This window comes from Raphanus sativus, chromosome 1 (assembly GCF_000801105.2).
Source record: "Raphanus sativus cultivar WK10039 chromosome 1, ASM80110v3, whole genome shotgun sequence".
Lineage (NCBI taxonomy): Eukaryota > Viridiplantae > Streptophyta > Magnoliopsida > Brassicales > Brassicaceae > Raphanus > Raphanus sativus.
In genome coordinates this window covers 24499562-24520253 of record NC_079511.1, presented here as the reverse complement: position 1 = coordinate 24520253, position 20692 = coordinate 24499562, and the positions used below count along the sequence as shown (strand labels likewise).

Here is a 20692-nt window from a genome sequence, read left to right as displayed (position 1 = left end):
GAAACTGACTAAGTGCGGCTCCTCGGCGCATCGTGTAGGCGGTAATGAGTCGTGGAATCGGGAACCACAGCTTCGTATCGCCTTCGAAATATGACTCATACACGCACTGATATCCTTTCGGGGGAGACCAAGGCCTCTGGTCCTCCCTCGGTATTATGAACGTAACGTCGAACGCCTTACGCTTCCACAGAAGTCTCGAAACCGACTTAAAGGTGGACCAGGTTGGCTCGACGTTTGGCCAATCCTGCCCTTCCACTACCGAGGGACGAATTCGTTCCGGGTCGAGTCTGCGCTGATCCTCGAAGATTCCATCCGGGTAAAAGCAGATGGGAACCATCGACTCAGTAGACGGGTCGTGGCCGTCGTCATCCCCTCGAGATGCAACCATCGATTCCGAGACGAGCACCTGCTCCTGCCGGCTCATGTTCTTCGTATCCATCATCGCCTCGCGATGAGCCACCTCCGCGCTGCAATCGGATCCGCGCACCATCTCCAGATCGCTATCGGATCCAACCGCATCCACAGTCATCTTCCCTTTTTGTTCTAGAGAAAGTTTCTTACTCGTCGACATACCGAGTAGGGGACCTAAACTAGAGTGCAGAAGCTAGAGAGAGAAAGTACCTGTTGGCTGAGAGAAGAATGAGAGATCTCGAGAGAAGTCTCCTATTTATAGACAGGGGGAACGCGCTTCCTACGAGGCGCCATCATTAACCCTATACGGGCCTAATTGGGCCTGTCGGTGGGCTCGCGCGTCGCCCCCAAACGCGACGTTTCGGCTTCTCGACGAAAAACCTAGCGACGTTTCGGCTTCCCGATTGAAAACCGATGACGGTTCGATGTCACATCACAAACCAAACATAATCAATTTGTCGGTTTAGCAGAATTCGCCTGAGATACCGAGCATGCGATAGATCGGTCATTCGTTCGGAAAGACCGGGGAAATCTCTCTACCGGCGACTTCTCGACGGGTTTAAAGGATCAAAGACCGAACCTCTTATTCTTCGAGCCCTAACTAACTAATTCGCTGTGATCAATTGCTCGACTCGACAACGAACTAGGGGGGACTTACTGTTGGGGATGGATTGTCACCACCCACAAGGCCCAGCGAACAGAAGGCCCGTTTCTATCACTCAAAGGATGATCAGCTTGAAGCCGGCTCCCGACGAGCCGCAACTCGGCGCGTGACCACCTTGGATAGACGACGAGCAGCCGAAGATAGCGACCAAGCGGCTCGGGCCGAACAGTTGTCCCAACTGGGCCTGCAAGTCAAAAGGCCCATAACGAAGAGAAGGGATTAGGTCAAAGCAAACCGACCTAAGAGACTATATAAGGAGTTAAGGACAGGAAGGAAAGGTATGACCACTGAGACACACAGACTTGCGGCTGGATTAGGGTTTCCATTACTCTCTTTGTATCTCGCCGCTTTCTCTTGTACTTCCGGCTGGGAGCTTACCGAGCATCGACTAGCCGGCTTTCCTACTCTTGTACCCTCGTTATTCCGACTCTAATAAAACGTCTCTGTTCATCCCACTCTTGAGTTCTCTTACTTTCTGTTGACCAAACTCACCTCAAACAACGAAGACGAACCGCTTTTCATCGCCTTACCCGTATTAGGGTCAGAGGCGACCTCTTCTCCGTCGGCCCAGAAAAATCTTTAATCTTCAGAGCATAAACCAAATATACGCGACCCAAGCCCACAGTAGAAGAGTTTTAGTGAAACGGTGAGTTTCAACGTGTCGAAACGTCAAGAGAGGTATTTTCGACGTGTCATCCTACGTGTACATCGCGGGAGGGATGAAAAAGCTACTTTATATATAAAAAGAAGATTATAAACGTTTCAAAGCACAACAATGTAATGATTGTATTTACACAACAATGTAACATGGCTAGAGATTCAAACCATATTTAGATATTTATAAATTTTAATTTGTGTTCAGTTTGGATAGTTGCAGGTTCAATTTGAATATCTGTTTTAATTATATGGAAACAAATTTAAATTTAAATACATTTAATATAAAGTTCAAAATCGAAGATTTGGCATTTGGGAATAATCAAATTTCTCAAATATAATATACTTTCAGTAGTATATGTAAACTATTTACGGGAGTACATATTTAATCACAATATGAATGTTTTTTGAAAATTAGTGGAAATTTATGTGAGCCAAATAATTGGTGCCACATTAAACCAATAAGTCAAAATATGTTGTATAAAACTTTACGTTTTTGTATTAAATTTTAATAATATAGAATGTTTATTAAAATATCGAGATTTTTTTATTTTTTTATAATTTTTTTTAAAAAAAATTTCATGGTTTATTTCATCAGAAATTTCTGATTATTCAGTCCATCGGAATATTTGAAAGTTATATATTCCTCCGTTTCAGAATGATCTATGTTTTAGGAAAAAAATATTTCTAAAAGATTCATACTTTATATTTTAATATATGTAATAATTAAAAAATTGTGAATTTCAAAAATATTAATTATGTTTAGTGAATTTTGAGTTGGCTAAAAACCATACTCCATCCGTTCCAGAAAATAAAGTTTCTAGAGTTTTCACGTTTTTTAAGAATATAATAAATGTTTATAACTTAATTTACTATTTATTTTTATATACACTTTTCAATAATTATCCACCAATAAAATTTAGTCAATTCAAATATCCACAATTAATATTTTTCAAAAGTATATTTAAAAATAGAGAAAATCTATTTTTGTGAAAATCTATTTTTGTGGAACAAGAATAAAATTTAGAAAATTTTACTTTCAGAAATGAAGGTAGTAGAAAATACTTAAACACAGAAAATAATATTTTTATTGTCAAAATTTTCCATATTTTCGTAAGAACTGTGAAAACTCTATCTTTTTGAAATGGAAAAAAGTATTTTTTAGGCCTATGTTACAGAAAAGCGTCACTGTCTAATGGATATAAAAATAAGAATGAGTAGAAAAATAACGGTAGAAGAAAAATATAAACGATAAAAAGGAATATTTATTACTTTTGTTTCATATTAATTTGATAAAAATATTTTTTTTATTTTATAGTTCTTTAGAATCTAATAGGCTTGGGCATTTTATCCGGATTCGAAGACCCGACCCGAAAATATCCGACCCAAAACCGAACCGAAAATTTACAAGTATCTTTTGAGTCTTAATTTTTTTACCCGAAAAAACCGAAACCGAAAGAACCGATCCGAATAGACTTGTACACGAAAATAACCGACCCGAATAGATCCGATCCGATAAGAACCAATTTGTACCCGACTTAAAAACATGCATATCCAAAACTATGAATTTGTTTATATATATATATATTATTTTATGATTTAGTTGAAATATATTTTGTTAACTATATTTGTTATTATTTTGTAACATTTTTATGTAACATGAAGTTTTAAAATTTAGAGTTTAAAAATGTCTATTTTAATTATTAATAGTATAATTTAAGTTATTTTGTAAAATTTAGATGTATATGAAAAATATTAACTAAATATAATATGTCATGTATTTTTCAGATCATAAATACCTGAATTCGATCCGGACCCGACATAAACCCGAAATATTTTTGGATATTTTACAGGTATTAGAATTAAAGATCCAAAACCCAATCTGAAGACCCGGATGCCTAGATCTAATCACAGAAATGACAAAAATCATACACAGCAAATGTTATTTATAAATTAGTGTAATTTATAAAGAATGAATAGAAATTGATTATTGCCCTTAATTCTCCATGCTACTATTTAGACTAGAAGTCTTTGCTAGAAAACGAGTCATTTAATTCGGACAATTTCGAACACGTTTTCTGACTTTTCACATATTAATATGATCGGTAAGGGTTTTACGCATTCCTTGCAACTTTAGAAGAACTTGTAAAGGAACATGTTCACTAATCAAGTTCTAATTAAAACTTGTCAGAACTCAAACATTTTTAGCCATTTCTATGTTTTGTTTTTAACTTAATGCAAATTAGTGTCTTTGGATCTTGTACATTTTTATCTAAACAATAATATTAAAGTAAATACTTATTTCACACCAATTATTGAAGTGTTACAATCAAAACCAACAAAAATGGCCTTATTCGGCTAGATATTTTATTTGTGGTAGGTGCAAACTGAGAATGATTTTTTTTTTTCGTCAGCCAAAAAAATTAATACCCCACGTGACAAATAAATAGCATTTGCTAATTTTAATATTTTTAGATATTTTATCTATGGTGGGAGAAAACCTAGAAGACATTCATTTTTCTTTAATATTTTCGTAAGGATGGAAAAAATGTTGAATATCCCCATGTGACAAATAAATAGCATTAGCTAACCTTTGCCGACAAAATTGCTATAAATATCAAACCATTTACTATCCCCAGCTCACTCTCATCTTCATCTTGCTATTCAAGTACTCTTTCTCGGGAAAACGGCCATTTCATACCCAACATATCACGATATGTTCAATTCATACCGACGTATATGGCCGTGCCAAAACATACATGAACTTATATGGCTGTGCTAAAACATACCAAACTTATATTTTTTTGGTAAAATCATACACCAGTCGCCACATCAGCTGTTATGTCCTCGCGTGGATGCAACGTCAGCTAATTTTGCTGACAAATATGCCATGTATATAATTTTTTAAAAAACTAAATAATTTTGTTATAAAAATAAATTTGTATAAAATATAAAATTTTATTTTATATTATTTAGTAAAATTAACAAAAAAAAAATTAATTGAATTCTAATCTTATATAAGAGATTTCGATCATATCAAAAACCGTCCTTATAAGAGTTATATATGTATTTTAATTAATTATGATTTTGTTAATCTAAATTAGCTCTTAATTTTTTTAGCAAAATTTTATAAAATTTTATTTTATATATGTATTTTAATTAAAATTTTATTCATATTAAGAGCTAATTTAGATTAACAAAATCATAATTAATTAAAATACATATATAACTCTTATAAGGACGGTTTTTGATATGATCGAAATCTCTTATATAAGATTAGAATTCAATTATTTTTTTTTGTTAATTTTACTAAATAATATAAAATAAAATTTTATATTTTATCCACACGAGCAAAAATAGATGACATAACAGCTGATGTGGCGACTGGTGTATTATTTTGCCAAAAAAATATAAGTTGAGTATGTTTTAGCACAGCCATATAAGTTTATGTATGTTTTGGCACGGCCATATAAGTCGGGTATGAATTGAACATATCGCGATATATTGGGTATGAAATGGCCGTTTTCCCACTCTTTCTCTATGTTACTTCTTGTTTTTTTTTCTTTTTATGTTACTCTTCTTCCTTTGTTTTATTTACATGTGATTTTTTTTTAATAAAAGGGCTTTTTTTTTGTAAATAAAAGGGCATTTACATGTGAACTTAGGTGTAGTTTGAAGTAACAATTAACAAAATACAACGTTTTTTTTTGCTTCTTGATTCAATACTTCAGGTTTTTGTGAAGTTAAGAAAAGGAAATAATGTCCAAAAGGGTGGGAGCAGTAGGTGGATACTTGGGAAATGCATTTGACGATGGTGTTTTCGATGGTGTGAAGAAAATTGTTGTGTCAGTAGAGGGAGGTACTTTTAATTATATATCAATGATCAAGATCGAATATGAAAAGGACGGGAAACTTGAATCCCGTCAATATGGAACGGTTCGTGGGGAATTAAAAGAGGTAAAAATTTGGGAAAAGTTGTTATAAATTTCTTCTATTACACAGTTTTGGTCAAAAAAAAAATATCTAAAATCTCAAAAATCCAAAATCAAAGTTAGTATACAATATATAACTTTGAAAATTTATAACAAAGACCAAAAGTGCGCATTAAGCTGAGTATTTGAGTTTTCTAATCATATGTTAGATACTTATTTGAAGTACCTATTAAGATTTTTGAGGATTTTTAGTACTTGGGTATGGTATGTTTTTGTTCGATTTTTGAATATATTTTTTTGGGTACTAATTCATTCGGATTCAGTTTCAGTTCGGAGTTTAAGTTCGGATGTAACTCAAAATGCCACTAAACAAAACTCTTTTGAATATTTATGTTTAGTTTAGTTCATAATCACTTTTTAGATTGGTTCGTTCGAGTTTTGGGGTTCAGATTATTTTGCCCATTACCTCTAACTGGGTCAACGTGAATTGAAAAATCAAATCAGGTGAAGGAGAAGTTTGAAAGCGGAAAGTTTGTAGTATATTATTCTGTACCCATTTCAAATCAAAAGCTTAAATACTAATGATTTGTTACTAATGGAAACTGAATCCAGTTGATACTACGACGTACCGCTGATACTACGACGTACCGCTGATCAAATCGCTAATCTTTAAAACCAACACTGGAAGAACATCTCCAGTACTCGGTGGGACAACAGCATCTGGACAACCAGCTGGGACAGAATTCACCTTGGAGGGTAAATATGGAGAAAAACTTATTGGATTCTTTGGACGTTCTGGTCAAGCTCTTGATGCCATTGGAGCTCACTTTGGACCACTCGGTGGTAATAAGGGAAACACATTCGACGATGGTGTTCTCGATGGTGTGAAAAAGTTAACCGTTGGAGCAGATGAGTTCAGTGTAACTTATATCAAGATCGAATATGAAAATGATGGAGAAGTTGAAGTCCGTGAACATGGGACAAATCGCGGGGAGCTAAAAGAGGTCAAAACATATACATTTTTTTTTGTTGAATTTAGTTAATATTTAGCTGCTTCACTATATTAGTTCATTGTTTCTAATGGAAAATTGAAATACAGTTCTCAGTGAACTATCCCCAAGACAATATTGTAGCTGTTGGTGGAAGCTACAATCATATTTTCAACTATGATACAACGCTTATCACATCTTTGTACTTCACAACCTCCAAGGGTTATACCTCTCCACTATTTGGTGTGGCCAAGGGAAACGAGTTCGAGATCAAAGGTGAAAATGGAGAAAAGCTTCGTGGATTTTATGGACGTGGTGGTACTGCCATCGATGCCATTGGGGCTCACTTCGGACCGCTTGGTGGTAACAAGGGAAACACATTCGACGATGGTGTTTTCGATGGTGTGAAAAAGTTAACCGTTGGAGCAGACGAGTTCAGTGTAACTTATATCAAGATCGAATACCAAAAGGATGGAAAAGTCATAGTCCGTGAACATGGGACCAATCGCGGGGAGCTAAAAGAGGTCAACACATATAAAATTTTGTTCGTTGAATTTAGTTATTATTAAGTTGCTTCACTATTTCATTGTTTCTAATGGAAAAAATGAAATACAGTTCACAGTGAACTATCCGGGAGACAATATTGTAGCCGTTGGTGGAACCTACAATCATATTTTCAATTATGATACAACGCTTCTCACATCTTTGTACTTCACAACTTCCAAAGGATTTACTTCTCCATTATTTGGTGTGGCGAAGGGCAAAGACTTCGAACTCAAAGGTGAAAATGGAGGAAAGGTTCTTGGACTTTATGGACGTGGTGGTACTGCCATCGATGCCATTGGTGCTCGTTTCGAGTCAGGTTCTAGTTAAAAATCGTCGTATTCCACGGAGAAGCTGGTGATTAGTTTCATCAGACTGGAGTTCACTATCGCCAATAACAGAATTTCTCTGTAAAATCCTTCCTGTTTTATTACATAAACTAAATAAACCCCGTGCATACGCACGGTTTCTTTCAAAAATGTTCTTTATTTTATATATTTTCTCAGTTTGTAAAAGAGTCTTTATTTTATATATTTTCTCAGTGTGTAAGAAGTGGCGCACATTTTTACAGAAAAATGATCGAGGTGCATCTATCTTATTAATAAGCTGAAGTATAATTTTGGTGTGTTTAAATACTTGGATAAAAAATTTAAAAAAAAATTAGTGTGTTTGGAAACATGAATTGTAGTCTTTTAAAAAAATTAATTTTGTTTGGAAACAAAGATAGTAATATTAAACAGAAAAATTAATAGGCTTAAATTATTAAGTCCATTATAAAAGAATGTCGTCAATATATATAAGAAAAATATAATATAAAGCCCAATTTGAAATACCAATTCAAATTATGGTTTTTATATTTCATATTAAGTTTTTAAAATATAATATATGTAATTATTTATATGATGATACATATTAAATACTATTAATTATATGATTACTTATATGATGGTACATATAAAATACGATTAATTATATGATGAAATTATACGATATATAATAATGACTAAGGATGGGTTTTCAGACATCCATACGGGTTTGGTTCTGATCGGTTTGCGTTTCGGGTTTTCGAGGTCAAAGATTTCAGTCCTATTAGGATGTTTCTAAATTTTTGTTTGAGTTTGATTCGGATCTTTGCGGGTTTGGTTTGGGTTTGAATAACCTATTTAAATTATTTTTAAAGTTTTAAATCACTATATACTTTAAAATTCTCAAAATCTATATATATATATATATATATTACCTATAAATTTAAATAACATATGTCAGAATACCTAAGCTTAACATATCAATTGGTTTGATTTAAAATTTTTGGATACGAAATCAATAATTATTTTAAGTATTTTTGGTGATTTGAGTATACTTTAATTATTTCAGGTATTTGTTTTTGACTATCTATATATATTTTCAAGTATTTTAAACCAATTTAAAAGTATCATTCTTGATGTTTTATATACGTTAAATATAAAAATAATTAATATATAAGTATATAAATCTGATTTTAGATAAATTCAGGTACACGAATACTTCGGTTCGGATCCGATTCGGTTCTCTAACTAACAAAATTTTGAATAATTCGAATATTTAATCAATTTATGTTCAGGTTTGATACTATATTTACGGATTAGTATCAGTTCTGTTCCTCGGATTCATTTTGCCAAACCCTAATAATTACATGAAAAACAAATATCGTCATATTTTTTAAAATATACATCCACAGAGGTGAAGAGATCAAAGTCGATAATCATTTATATAAACAACAAGCCAAATAAATATGTTGATTGAAGAGCGAATAAAACAAAACTAGAGAAATACATAGTTTATCAGAAACACTCTATGTGTCGAATTTATTATAAAGAAAATTTTCTTAAAATAAATAAATTCAATAATTACAAACAAATAATATATTTTATAAAGTGAAAAATAATACCCGCGCTTTCGAAGCGCGGGTCAAAATCTAGTTTATGTTATTACTAACACTTACTGAACATTTGAGATAATTAAAATATAGGTTTTTAGTGATTAAAACCCTCAACTATTTTTAAACCGTAAAATAAACTCTCAACTATTTTTTTAAATGTTTTAATCCCTCAACTTACAAATTGTTAATGTATGTCATCCTCCGTCTATTATTATATAACAGAAAGTTACATATATTAACAACTTATAAGTTGAGGGGTTAAAACACTAAAACATTAGTTGAGAGTTTATTTTACAACTCAAAAATAGTTGAAGGTTTTAATCACTAAACACACATTTTTAAACAAATTAGATGGAAAAATATAAATAAGTTGATATTTCTCTAATTATCAAGTATTTTTTGTTAACTAAAAACACTTTAGCTTAGATAGTGGAACGATGGTAGCCTAAGTGAAAAAAAATGTAGATGCAAAGCCAATTGAAAAAAAATCATTTATCGAATAATGCATATTCCAAATAAGAAATGTTTGATTAGAAATCACTACAAGATTATACGAAAATAATATCGGATCGGCGGGATCCAGTTAAGGAAAATATTTAAGATAATGAGTTAGGCCATTTGATGAGGATATCTAATTAAGCCAAAAATAAAATAAAAAATCGTCTCTAAGTGTTCAGCTTGTTGAAAAATCTTGAGAAATCGTATTAAAGATATATTGCCATGTTCAATAGTCTAATTCATTCTCTACAAGAAAAAAACATATTTTACTAATTCCCGTAGAACCGATCTTCTTTTCATATAATTTCGGAATGGTTGTGAATTGTTTACATGGAATTACAGTCTTTTTATTTATGTATTTAGGTTACCATCATTCCCCTTTCAATTTACAGTCATATTTTCTAAGCTAAAATGTTTTTAGTTAACAAAAAATATTTGATAACTAGAGAAATATCAATTTATTTATATTTTTCCTTCCAGTTTGTTTAAAAATGTGTTTTAATGATTAAAACCCTTAACTATTTTTAAATCGTAAAATAAACTCTCAACTATTTTTTAATGTTTTAACCCTTCAACTTACAAACCGTTAAGTATGTCACCTTCCGTTACGGAGTTATAGATGAAGAGTGACATACATTAACAATTTGTAAGTTGAGAGGTTAAAACATTAAAAAAATAGTTGATGGTTTATTTTACGATTTAAAAATAGTTGGGGGTTTTAATCACTAAAACCCCTTAAAATATTTATAAGTTCAATGTATTTTGTAATTAATATGAAACTTATTATGGGACCTACTTAAACCCATAATTTACCACATATTACAAGATTGCCCGTAACCAAATTATTACTTACTATATATGAGTTTAGCCATTGTTAGACTAAACATACATCTTTCTTACCTGTATTACACATCATAATATCTAGAGCTTTATTTAGTAGTTTTTGGAGAGAGGATCAAAAACTCATTCAAAGATTTGTTTTGAAACTCCAATATCTTTTACTCTATCTAATTATGCAAAGCATAAAGCATAAAGATAATTATGCTTTGCTTAATTATGTTTCTTATAAACTTTGAGATAAATGGTGTTCCTTTTCAATCTCTTTATATATTTTGCTTGGTTTTTTTGTTTATTCTTTTATGCAATTTTTTTTTTAAAATGAGATGTATTTAGTCTTGTCACCTATTTTATAAAAACGTGAAAACCATACTGAAGAAAATCTGCGTTTGCAAATAGGAAAATCAAAATCTGTAAAAAAGCAAACACAAAAACATATATACAAACAGACCACTTCATTAATCTCTATCTTTGAATGCATTTCATTGACTTGAAATTCATTAACTATATTGACAAGTGTAAATTTTCAATTCCAGAAGAAATTTAAATTCATTAAAATACCAAACCACCTATTGTGGCTACGTACTGCAAAGATTTATATCGCTGGAGCGATTGATTGAAAATTTGATATGTTTGTAAAAATTAGATTTGTATAGTAAAAATATTCGAAACTAAAATATATTTTTAATAAAAAACCTTAGTTAAAAATTAATTAAGAGTAGTAGAACTCAGTTTAAAACACCAGTTTTGTTGAAAGCGACCTGCCAAATTACAGAAAATAAATAGTGATTGTAACATAACTATATAGAAAACAAAGTGACAGCATTGTTACAGAAAATAAATAGTGATTGTAACATAACTATATAGAAAAACAAAGTGACAGCATTGTGAAAGTGAAGTGTTCATTATTCAGCCTCTCACGTTTTTGATATGCGTTACTGTTTGATAATAATTCCCTTGGACCTACCTTTTCCCAATAAAACCAGCCATGTCTAAAATAATATATATATTTGTGTGTGTTTTATTCAAAAACTCGTTAGACGCTATACATACGGTATATCCGGACCTAAAATTTTATTAGAAAAAACGGAGAAAGCACTGAGAATTTTTTTTGTATCATCCCCCTCACAATTACTAAAAATTATTATTGAATTAACACATGATCTTTTTGGGTTGGGCTTAAACTTTTCAAAGTTTTGAAATTAATCGGTATTTAATCCGTATTAATTAGCGCCTATGTGGTTAAGTGGCCAATTATTAATTTGCCAAATTTTTATAACGAGTTGGCCTAAATCAAAACGTTCTGAATAGTGTTTCCGCGGCAGCGTTTGCGGCTACTCGGCCGAGTTTTTGAACAAAGATTTTTGTTAATATTTGAAAATGTAATGACTACTACATTAATTTTTGCGATTACAAAATTTTCATTATATCTTATAATAATTTTCTTTAAAACTCGTAATTGACAAAATATAATAAGAGTTAAAGGAAGAAAAGGTTGGAAAACCAGATAAATACTTCTAGATTTATGTAAATTAACAATTGATAAATTGGTAAATATTTTGATTTTACATTGGAATATTGTAAATAAACTATAGTTACACAAAATAATATGATTTTTATAATATATGTGCATATATATATTAATATAATATATAGGAAATATTGTTATCTGTTTTGCAGACCAATCATGTAATATATGTGGTTAAATGTTGCTTAACCTATATAAAACGCATCAAGTTAAGAGAGACATATAAATCTATCAAAAGATCTTATCAGAGGTACTTAGGTTCTAAATGCAAAATAATCCCATTTCACAATATAATTCTACTATTAACTCTACAGAAAATAATAAACGATCTGATGTATTAAAACAGAAACCGGAGTATAATCTGCGCTTTTGAGTGCATGAGTATTCTTTTGGTTATAGATTTTATTTATTGAGATTTTGTACTGGCATTCAATTTGCAGAATAACATTTTAATTTCAATGTTTGAGCTCTGACGTTCATAATTTAGAGTTTATTATTTTGACGTAGTTTTAAAAACGTGTGATTATTTTTTTGTTTATCAAAAAAAATATTCAGTAAATAAAAATTTGCATGTATTTTATATTTTTTTTTCAAGGTGCAATATATTTTATTGCCTACATATGCAAATATGATCACTATATAAATTTTAAGTGGATAATTGTTTTGGAAAAGGATAAAATTTTGAATGAGGAATATAGATTTAAAAGCCGACCCGACCCGTAATTTTGTTTTTGCCAAATTTTTTAATGAAAATATGGCCACTATCAACATGAATAGATGTGGCGAGTACTGGTTCTCGAGTTCTCTGCGCAGCTGTGGGAAATGATTGTGGTGGTCTAGGGCGAAGGTTGGATGCGGCTCTCTGACTTTCTGTTTGGTTCTCTCTTGCCAACACTTTGTGCATGAAATCTTTTTCCCATCTTGTATTCTGATTGTTTTGCATTTTTTTTTTGGTTTTTTTACCGGAGAGGCTGTAGGTATTGCTAGATTGAGGTTTGAACTGATTTAGCCACCGGTTGCACGTGGCAACAATGATGAGGTCTGCAACTTGTTCGAGTTGTGCCATCGACCCTTTATCCTTGTTTTATTTGTAGAATGGGTTTCATCCATGCACAGTACATCTTTTTTTCCTGCTTTTGTTATGGTCTCTTGTGTAATTTCTCAATTTCATTTTTTTTTAATTTTTTCTGTCTTTTCCATATCACTCCTTATGTTAAAAAAGAAAATTTGGTATAGAATTTAACATTTAGACAAAAACAATTTATTTTTATTTTTAAAAAGAAACTAGCATTTAAGTTTTAACATTGATAAGGGTTCAATATATTTTCCTTATATTTTGTGTCAAAATAAAATTATCTTTAAGTAGTAGCCAACAAAAAGACATAATAATTGACTAATATATTTTCTTACTCACCAAATTTATTTTTTAGACCTTTAATACTTAACCAAATTAACTTTTAACAAAATAATTTTTTTTTATCATTTTATATAAGCTAATATCTTACTTTTGCCAGACTATTAGTACACTATCACTTGAGTTCAAAACCATATGATGCATGTTGATGAAGATATAATATTCTTTTCAAATTATTCATAATTGAATTCGTGCATACAATTTGTACATGCCGAATTCATATTAAACAAGGCCAGATGCTTTGAGGAAGTGTACCACTTCAGCATATTTTGTCGGGCGACGGTGATAGGGTTGTAGAACAGTGTGAATACAAGAAGTACACATAGAACACTCGCTAGATTGCAGCAGGTTGCCATTTTTGTGGAACAGAGGATAATAAGATAAGTTCGATAAGTTCCTCATCCCTTACTAGAGAGCTCAAAGACGAAGATACCCAAGCTTGTGGGTTATAGTGATAGCAGTTACAATGTCGATCCAGACGATGGTAAGAGTATAACCGATCACATATTTTACCTAGGAGAAATTTCCATTACGTGGTGTTTCTCAGAAACAAGATACAGTCGCCTTATCATCATGTGATGCTGAATTCATGGCGGGCACGGAAACGGCAAGACAAGCGATATGGCTCCAAGACCTGTTGAGTGAAGTAACCGGCCAGCAAAGTGATAAAGTGGTTATTCGTATTGATAATCAGTCTGCAATTGCTTTGACAGGAAATCCAGTGTTTCACGGGAAGAATAAGCACATACATAGAAGATATCATTTTATTAGAGAATGCATGGAGAACGGGCAAGTAGAAGTTGAGTATGTACAAGGGGATAAGCAGGAGGCAGACATATTAACTAAAGCTTTGGGTCGAGTTCTGTTAAAGGAGATGAGAGACTACATTGGTATGAAGAATGTGGAGATGAAGAACTTTGAGTTTAAAGGAGAGAATGTTGGATTAAGCTCAAAGTTAGCTTGAGAGTCAAGCTACCTAATTCTATAGAGTTATAGAATAAGAAATATTCTAATATGTTAAACCTAATGATTTTATGAAAGATTGAGATATATATAAGGAGATGCAAATATGATCACTATATAAATTTTAACTGGATAACTTTTTTGGAACCGGATAAAATTTTGAATTAGAAATATAGCTTTTAGAAACCGACTCGGGCCATGTTTCTTTCTGCCAAAATTTTCAATAAAATTTATGGCCACCATCGACATGATAGATGCTGCAAGTTCTGGTTCTCGAGTTCTGTGTGCAGCTGTGGGAGATGATCGTGGTTGACGATTGGAGACGGCTCTCTGAGATTCTGTTTGGTTCTCCCTTGCCAACAGTTTGTGCATGAACTCTTGTTCTGGTCTCTTATTCTGATTGGTCTGCAAGTTTTGTTTGGTTTTGTTTCCGGAGAAGCTGTAGGTATTTCTGGATTGCGGTTTGATAGCTTACCTAGGCACTGGTTGCACGCAGAACCGTGCCTAGTAAAAAATTTTGAAACCCTGGCTTAGGCCATTATTTTTTGATGTAAAATGTAAGGGCATACACATATAAAACTTTTATATGGTTCATTGGTGAAACACCCTTTAAATAAGTTTTTTTTTTAATTTGAACTAAGGTTAATATCATTTTCTAAAGTCATAACTAAAATTTATAAACCAATTAATTGCAATTATAATCATATTTTTATCCAGAATGAATTTTTTTGTTTTTATTTAATTATTTTCTATCTATTATTTTCTTATTTTTGTAACCTAAATAGAGATTGTTGCTAATATATTTTAATAGATTTGGAATTTCAAAATAAATTTAATGTTATTAATTTCTGATTTTAATATCCATGTTAATATAATGTATTATTGTTTGTGTAATTTATAAGTCATAATTCAATCATGTGTTATTCATTCATATTTACTAATGGATCTGTTTTAACAACAATTTTTGAAGGATTTGAAATACTTTCTTTGTTATAAATACGAAGACCTGAATCTGAGAAAAACCTTTCAGATTTCCAAATCAATACTATTAAAACAGAAGATCCCTTTTTTAGGTGTCTTTCTATTTCAACAGTATTTACAACTTTCTGCCACTGTATTATTTTTAAGCTATGTTTTTAGAAAGAATTACACACAAGGTCACTTTTCTACTTATTAATATCATCTTAAGTCACTTCTTTATACTGGCATACTTTTTTTCAACCACCTGTTGAGACTTAACCAGTTTAGTTTTCTTTAGTTTATACTCAACTACACGTGATCTAACTAAAGTAATAAATTGGCGGGGTTGATTTCCAGCCACAGATTTATAATATTATTGGGTGGTCAAGATTAAATGATTTAGATTTTGACAAGACAAATATTGTCTCTTTTCCCCACCGTTAGATCTCCTTCTGTAACTTTCTACATGGATGGCCCAGATCGATCCTCAATTTTTATCTTTTCCCCCTTTCATCGTCTTCTTGATGAGGTTTTCATATTCTACGTTTTCACCGGAGAAAACACGAAATCGTAGATTTATAACTTGCTTCTTACATAGAGACACAATTGGTTTATCATCTAAGAACACAAAACTCAAGCTTTGCTTACAGGTCATGGAACAACAACCGTCGTCGACCAAAACTTTCAAGACAGAAACAAAGCAAGTTGTGACAGGCACAAGGCTTGAGAATCGTAAAGGAGCAGCCGTCTCCCGACTTTGACAAAGCTCGAGAATCAAGGATTATGACAGGTACGAAGCTTGAGAATTGTAAAGGTTCTTAATTTACTACTTAGATTTCAAGTTGTTCTCTTTCGTTTATCAGGATATAAAGTTGGATCGTATAGCTTTCACATCTAGTGAATTCACCGCTCATTAGAAGCATGAATAATTCATCCGACCAAATTCAGCCGTGTCCATCAACAACAGTATCCACGTGTACACTCACTCCATGGACAAGCTTCCTCATCCATATGTACACCTTAGCCCACGTACAATAATGCCTTGGACACTAGCAATTTGATATATCTCATCTCATTGAGGACACAACCTATAAAGCCGTAGAATTTTGGATTTAGATGCTTATATCCCTTTAAGATTTATTTGTTTACTTTTGTAATTGTACATAAACGTTTTCACTTTACTTTATAGATTTCAAGCTGCTTTATTTATTGTACACAACACATGTGTGCTTCTATTTTTTGTACACATGAAATTTTTTAGTATTTGTCAGTAACTATTATATCATTGAAGATTAAACGAAGTTAATAACATGTTAGAAAGTAAACTCGTTTGCACAATTTTCTTAGTTGTTTTATATGTGTACACATGTACACTATAACTTTCACGTACAAATAGACATTGTATAAGATGTACATGTTTTACCATGCTGTCAATAGATTTCTATGCCCTTCCATGTACACTTGAAACCAATACTTCCATTTATTTTGTACACATGTAAATAATTCTCATGTTGATTAACATATTTTTACATGGCTAATTGTACATGACTACACTTGTTACCCAGCATCATCTCCTCTTCTATTTTCACTTCCTAGACACATTCTCTTCCTTAAAAACTCTTCCATGATTTTCACTTTTTCTGATTTCCTTATTCCATTCACCTCAACCATATACATCTTAAACTATAAGTAAATGCAATATAAAACGTAAAAGCAATGTACATCAATACTATTAAAGTTGAAGTATGCCCTATTGATATTAGTTAGGTCTAATTTAAAAATACATAAATCCTATACATAACTGTTTATATGTCAATAAAAATGTAACTGCAACAACCTATGTAACTGTTTATACTGTGATATTAATATAACTGCAAACGAAGAAGAAGTTCCAAAATAATTGTTCCTGTTTTTTAGGAATACGCAAATAGGTATCTTCTTTTTCGAACTGATGTTTCGAGAAACGATGAAGCTACTTAAACTTGATGTCTTTTCCATTTTAGGTTTTTATATATCATTGGGGTCATTAACCACAATTTTAAATAAATTGAACTGGACAGTCTGGACTTTAACAATAAAGTGGGCTTTTACATTAACATTGACTCACAATTTACCAATCTATTTTAAATTGCATGACAAATTATTATTTTTTATTTTTATTTTTTTTTCACTCGAAGCTTTCTATTTTCTTGAATCAAAATGGAAAAAAATTATTGTGTAACTATAACAGTTTATAAATCATTATATATAAAATAAAATCATTAAATTTTTATGGAAAACATATAATTGTATATATTTAGTTACTATTTTATTACTATAAAAAAATTTACTATACTTTGTTTTTATAAAAGTTATTAACTATTTTGGAATAAAGTTCAAAATAAATATATGAAATGGCTATGGCACATGTATAGTATTGCTACATCCCCAATTCAATAAAACAATTAAAAAAAGTTACTAATAAATTTTTTAAAAACATGATGCAAAAATAGTTATTGATTTAAAAAAATATTATTACAAAGAAAAATACAAATATAGTTACTGAAAAATAAAAATTAAACTTTTACAAAAATATTTAACATAAAATATACCCGCCCTTCCAAGGGCGGGTCAAAATCTAGTGCTCATTAATATCCATGTGTACAAGTTTTAAATATGTACACAAGTCCACTATTATACACAGTCTGTTCCATGTACATAATGCACCACTATGTATGAATCAGTTCAGCGACATTTAAATCCCAAAACAACATATCTCAGGGTCGTTATTAACATTTAACAGGGGCTGAAGAACACAATTTCAGGGTCGTTATTAACCAAAGACAAGCAAATATGTGGGACCAAATATGAAAAAGAAGGAAATTGGTCACTGGATCTGTTGATCCCAATACTGAGACTGGTCAATCTCTGGTGAAAACTTGCAATTCCGATCCCAAGCATGAAGACTGCGATGCGACTGCGACGCAAGGATTGCAATGATTTGAGCATGTTGCGACAGAGAGGAAGTCATGGCACGAAGATGAGTTACAGAGTACGAAGCGGCAGCGGCGAAAGCTCGGAAAAATTTGCATCGAATGAGGAAAACAAAGACATGGCAGTGTTGGCACTGGTGTTGTTGCGGTGGAGGAGGAGCTCAAAGACGTCAAAGGTGTCCACATGTATCAAATGCTTCTTCAACCCAATAACCTAACAGAACTCACCTTTGGCTCGCTTCTTCCCTGCACGCTTCCGTCTTGTCAACTTGCACACAATCGCCAATCTGAACCCTAACACCGAGTGAAATCAGAACCCTAAAACCGAGCAAATTGAAAAACCAAAAATAAAAAATCACTTTTTGACAAACTCACCGACGCAATGCTCTTTCCCTTTTCGTCTGCGCGTCGCCGTCAAAACCGTTCTGTCCCCGGCGCTCTGGTTCTCTGCAATTCAAATTAGCCTCGTCAGAACAAAATGGAACACACATCTAAAACCCAGATCTTTTCTAAATTAGTGAAACCCTAGTTATCACTATAACCCAGATTTACGCCCGCATCTAACTCAAAACGACCAATAACTAACTGTATAACCCACAATAAAACTCCAAGAACAACTCACCGGATATGTGCTCTTTTCCCAACCGCCTACCGCTCCTCCTCATCTTGTTGGCCACGATTACGTAATCTCCCTCTACGTTTTGTTTTTCGCCTTCGCCTTCGTTTTTTGTAAAAAGAGGAACCGAACAGAGGAAAAAAAATAAAACCAGACAAAAGAAAATGAAATTAAAATAACCGGTTTCGAAATTCAAATCAACAAAAACCCTAAAGACCAGAACCAACCAAACATCATCTAGTTAGGCTTTAAGAGGGCAATTACGTATTTGACCACACATAAAGTGTCTTAGTATAAGAAAATGACTTAAAGTGTCAGTAAAAGTCAGAAAGTGACCTATGAAATAAATGTCTCATGTTTTTAATTAAAATCAGAATTTTAGTAATTCTTTTTATTCAAACAGAAACATCTACGTGACAGCTACTTAATTCTTTTTATTTTCGTAATACATTATTAAAAAGCAAGCGAATATACCCTAAATCCCTAATATACTGAACGACATCTTACCGAAATCCCTAATAATTCGAAACGACATCTATTTAGTTTGATTTTATATCACTTTCAACCGTGGGTTGTCAAAGATTATATAGATGAAGCTTGATACAAATGCTTTTGAAACTTCCATTCCTACGATTGTCAACAATATACTTGATGATTTTTCTATTATGTCCTCCACTGATCTTCCCCGACAATTGATTTTTCTATTATGTTCCGATTGTCAACTATATTATAAATTATGGCTTTATGTAAAATATATGATCGTAAACATCTGTTAAACCATTAAGTATGATAGTACATATATATATTTACATGCTATTCGTGCTTTTCAACTGAGATCTTAATAGTATCATAGATTTTTAGTTTATAACAAAATAATCTAAACAGAATGTTCCACTACAAATTCCCTTGATTGCTCATATAGTCGGCATATTTTTGATTTTCTGTCAAAAATAGTAACTGATTTTGAATATATTTAAACTAAATATCAAAATCGAAAAAAATATGATATACTTAAAGAATCAATAAATTTAAGATCTTCCAAATCTTAACAATTATTACATAATTCTAAGCACCACTTAAATATTTCCAATCTATCCTATTAAAAGTGAAGTACAAATGAAAAATAATCCTCATTTCTTCTCATTATTTACAACAGAATGCCACTGGCATTAAACACAAATTTTTGCTTAATTATTTAAACTAACATTTCACGTAAACCTTAATGACAAGGCCCATTCCGTTTTTTTCCAACTTTTTATGGGCTATGTCTTATGTCTAACCATCACTAATCTCTAACCATAAAATTAGATTCATATTCATATTTTGCATAACCACCAACTTAATATACACATAAAATCTTTAAAACCAAATTGGAACAAGAGTTTGTATAATCCATTGCCAAATTAACATATGAATACCCTAAATGCCAAAACAAACATATGTCATTAATCTATATTATTAAAACTGAAATACAAATTAGGTTTATTTGGAAATATGAATAACAATTTTAAAAAGATGTTTGTTTGGACATTTGCACAACATTTAAAAAATAGGTTTTTTGGAAACATGAATAACAGCTTTTTAAAAAGTTTATTTGAAAACATGAATAACAGTATAAAAAAAATATAATATTGTTTGAAAACATAAATAACAGTATATTAAAAAAATAATGAATTTATGTTATTAAGAAAAATTATAAATCTATTATATGATGAGAACCTATATATTTGTGCCAATTTTAAAATATACAAAAATAAACTAATCTAATTATCTAAAAATATCATTTATATAAA

At 31.5% G+C, this 20692-nt stretch overlaps 2 long non-coding RNA genes and 1 pseudogene across 3 annotated transcripts; 2 read left to right on the top strand and 1 right to left on the bottom strand.

Annotated features, from left to right (window-relative positions):
• Positions 1 to 5410: 5410 nt before the first annotated feature.
• Positions 5411 to 7791, top strand: LOC108861399 (myrosinase-binding protein 2-like; annotated as a pseudogene). The gene is made up of 4 exons (XR_008935663.1): positions 5411 to 5747; positions 6295 to 6665; positions 6761 to 7174; positions 7266 to 7791. The product of XR_008935663.1 is annotated as a myrosinase-binding protein 2-like (transcript).
• Positions 7792 to 12678: 4887 nt separating this feature from the next.
• Positions 12679 to 13153, top strand: LOC130496525 (uncharacterized). The gene is made up of 2 exons (XR_008935685.1): positions 12679 to 12821; positions 12952 to 13153. It is a non-coding gene; the product is annotated as an uncharacterized LOC130496525 (long non-coding RNA).
• Positions 13154 to 18024: 4871 nt separating this feature from the next.
• Positions 18025 to 19065, bottom strand: LOC130496521 (uncharacterized). Its single transcript, XR_008935680.1, has 3 exons — positions 18906 to 19065; positions 18659 to 18730; positions 18025 to 18577 (listed from the first exon to the last, which is right to left on the bottom strand). It is a non-coding gene; the product is annotated as an uncharacterized LOC130496521 (long non-coding RNA).
• Between the last annotated feature and the right edge of the window lie 1627 nt (positions 19066 to 20692).